This window comes from Hordeum vulgare, chromosome 5H (genome assembly GCF_904849725.1).
Source record: "Hordeum vulgare subsp. vulgare chromosome 5H, MorexV3_pseudomolecules_assembly, whole genome shotgun sequence".
Classification (NCBI taxonomy): domain Eukaryota; kingdom Viridiplantae; phylum Streptophyta; class Magnoliopsida; order Poales; family Poaceae; genus Hordeum; species Hordeum vulgare.
In genome coordinates this window covers 564,272,434-564,276,239 of record NC_058522.1, presented here as the reverse complement: position 1 = coordinate 564,276,239, position 3,806 = coordinate 564,272,434, and positions in this window count along the sequence as shown.

The window sequence follows — 3,806 nt, the reverse complement described above, 5'->3', positions numbered from 1 at the left end:
AGATGTAGTTTGAGCAAGTTCATCGCAAAACTTGTGATCCCCTCTTAATAGTGCGGGATCCCTATACTCAAGAATAGTAAATTAAAGGATAGGCTGCATCATCTTTTCTCAATCCCGAGCCTTCTTGACATATAAGTCCCGATCTTCTCAAGCCACCTTGGCACATAATTCTCGATCTACTAAGAGTACTTTAAAGTCCATCCTGAGATACACTCAACAAATAAGATTAGTTTCCTATGTATGTGTTGTCATTAATACCAAAACTCGATTAAGGGCATGACTGCACTTTCAATCTCCCCCTTTTTGGTAGTTGATGACAACATATACATAGCTCTCAAAAGATTTAGCATACATATACATTTAGCTTTGGAGAGGTTTGGTACGGAGCTCCCCCTTAGTATGTGCACAGTAAAAATAACGGAGCTCCCCCTTAATGTGTGTATCGAAGATATCATGTAACTTAGTAGAGATAATAGATCATCATATGGCAACCGATCATCATATGGAGTAATAGAGCAAAACATAATAACATACGATGATATCATAGCAATCACGACATTCATAGGTAGCCATACATAGTGCATCACAGTCGTTTATCCATTACATTATTCAAACATGCAAAATGAGTTCAAAAGCTAAAACTCCAAAGACTAAAACTAGGATACATTACTCCCCCTTTGGCATCAAGTACCGAAAAGGGAGGCACCAAAAACATCAACCATGCTCAGAGATCATCAGCACCATCATCCTCATCATCCTCATCCTCAAGCAAGCCACTGCCACCAGCCTCGTCAAGAAAATCAGCCCACTCAGGACCAGATGGGAAGCCAAAATCGGAAGGAGGAATAGCAGGAATAGCCTCATCGTCACTGACATCAAGAGTGCCCGAGTCTCTCAGACGAGCCTTGAGGGCATTCTTGGAGGAGATCAAGCGCGAAACCACATCGTGGTTCTGAGCGCACTGGAAGGAGAACGCCTTCATCATGGCAGAATGTGCCTTGCCAATGAATTTGGCAAAGCGACCGAGAGGAGCTGAGCTGGATGAAGGGGTTGCTGACCGGGCAGCAGTGCGGTGAGTGGAGGTGGATGAGGTTTTCTTAGGAGCATAGTCATCCGCCATGTGATTGGGAATGGCCCACTTGTGATGCGTGTGAGTGGGAGGAACAGTGAATTCAGCAACATGGTGAATAAAGGCCTGGATGAAGGGGGCATGAGGGAAGGTTCGCTTGTATTGAAGACTAGCGAGCCGAATCTCATGCCAGAGAAAGTGAGGCACATTAATCTTGCACTTAGGGAAATCGTGTAAATGTGACATGATATCCATACAGTAGCCGCTGCAGGTTCCCCTGTCACCCATCTTGGCATAGATGGTGCGGATAAGACACTGAAATATGATAAAGAAGGGAGAGCGCCAGATGGATACTTGGTTAAGATGCTTCAGCCGTTTGTCTACATCAAGTTCACGAAGTGGTTTGAGGAGAAGGCCACACACCTCAATGGGCTTAGGTGCATGGTTAGGATCACTCTTATGGATTTTGGTGCCGGAGTCGGGGAAACCGAGTGTGGCAACAAACTCAGCATAAGAGGCTATGAACTCAACATAAGAAGTCATCCAGCTAACAGTGTTGTTTGAGCCAAAGAAACACGTGGCATAAAATTGATGAATAGCGGCACTGTTAAAATCGCACCGAAAAGCAAAGGGGGCAGCGAGCCCCGATGACTCAATGAGCTCAATGGCACTCGGGTATTTTGCCGGGTGAGTGCGAATATGCTCAAGATTAATATAATGATGTACTGAGAGACCCTTAGGAACGATGACAGTAGAAAAGATGTCCGCTTGGACGTGTGTGTGGAAACGTGAGTCCATAGAGTCACGTTCAACAGAAAATTGGTTTACATCTCGGCGGAATGTAAAGTAGGAAGACTTAGGAACCTTGGTGAAGTCCTTGACTTCACGACCTAAAGCAGGAGGAGGTTCAAGGGAGATGCGACGAGCATCACCTTCGGGCTGTTCAGGAGGAGGCGGTGGCATATATGAGGGCCTGCGAGTCCCCGGCTTTGGCATAGTCTTCCGAACGGCAACATAGTCAGCACGTTCCTCCGCTGCAAGCTCATCCTCGAAGTCAGAGCCATCAGACGAGGAGCTGGGCTAGGAAGGAGGACGCCGGGCAAGCCGTTTGAAGGGACGGCGTGGTACCTCGGCGTCATCCGACCCCGTGCCAGGAGCGGCACGAGCGGATGAGCCAGCAGAGTTCTTCCGGGCAGTGTGCTTAATCTTGGGCATGATTAAAAAGCCTACATGATGGGAAACCCAATGGGGAACGTCGGTCAAGAACATATGAACGAACACATGAACTAGTGAGAGGGGAACCAATCACGAAGGAAACCGAGAGGATACCTGTAGATCGAGAGAAGAGAGGGATGGCAGAAGGATCCCGTGGAGGAGGACACGCAGTCGCGGGGCAGGGCCCCTGAGGCGGCGAGGTCCCAGGGCCGAGCTCCTCAGGCAGCTGGCGGCGGCTGTGAAAAGGGGGGGCGTGGGGGCTAGGGCAAGGCCCAGCCCGCGCCCCTCTATTTATAGGGGCTCCCGATGTGTCGGACGTCCGACGGGCGTCGGACGTCCCGAGAGCATCAGCCGTCGGACGACCGACAGGTGCCGGACGTCCGGAGTGTGTCAGCCGTCGGACGTCCGAGACGCGTCGGACGACCGAGAGGGAAGTAGGCAGAGGCAATTTCTGGGATCTGGATGATGAGGTGATTTGACATGGTTTATCACAAGGGACATTCAACAGTGTTGCCTATAAGAACTATATATACTACTTGTGGGAGGAAGTTGATTTATGCATATTATAGGGTTAAAACAAAAATTATGATGTGAGTGCTAGTGTCTCCCCCTAAATGCATGCCGACATCAAGACAAGAACATAATGTGAGTGTGTGCATGTGTACAGGATTTCAAGTTATGTTATCAAGCTCCAAGATACCAAGTTCACGCCTAAGTTGACAGAATCTTGCTACGCAAAGTGGCTTGGTGAAAATGTCAGCGAGCTGCATGTCGGTACCCACATGAGCAATATCAATGTCATCCTTTTGCACATGGTCTCTCAAGAAATGATACCTAATATCAATGTGTTTTGTGCGAGGGTGATCAATGGGGTTCTCGGAGATCTTGATGGCACTTTCATTATCACAGAGAAGAGGCACGTGTCGATAAGTGATGCCATAATCCTTTAGGGTTTGCCTCATCCATAGCAGTTGGGTTGCACAGCTTGCGGCTGCAATATATTCGGCCTGGGCCGTGGAGAGAGAAACACAATTCTGCTTTTTCGAGGACCAACTTACCAAGGAACGTCCAAGAAACTGACATGCACCGGAAGTGGATTTCCGTCCCACTTTGTCACCAGCCCAATCCGCATCGGAGTACCCAATAAGATCGAACTTTGCATCCTTAGGGTACCATAGGCCTAACTTTGGGGTGTGAACAAGGTATCTAAGAATATGCTTAACCGCTGTATGATGGCTTTCCCTAGGGGAAGCTTGAAATCTAGCACATATGCCTACACTTAACATGATGTCCGGTCTAGATGCACAAAGATAAAGTAACGAACCAATCATAGAGCGTAAGTAGATGGGTCAAAAGGAATACCGTTGGTGTCTTCATTTAGAAAAACATCTGTGGCCATGGGTGTCTTCATTGGTTTAGCATTTGTCATATCAAATTTTTCTAGAATGTCCTTGAGGTATTTAGTTTGAGACAAGAAAATTCCTTCTTGAAATTGTTGTATTTGAAACCCAAGAAAGAACTT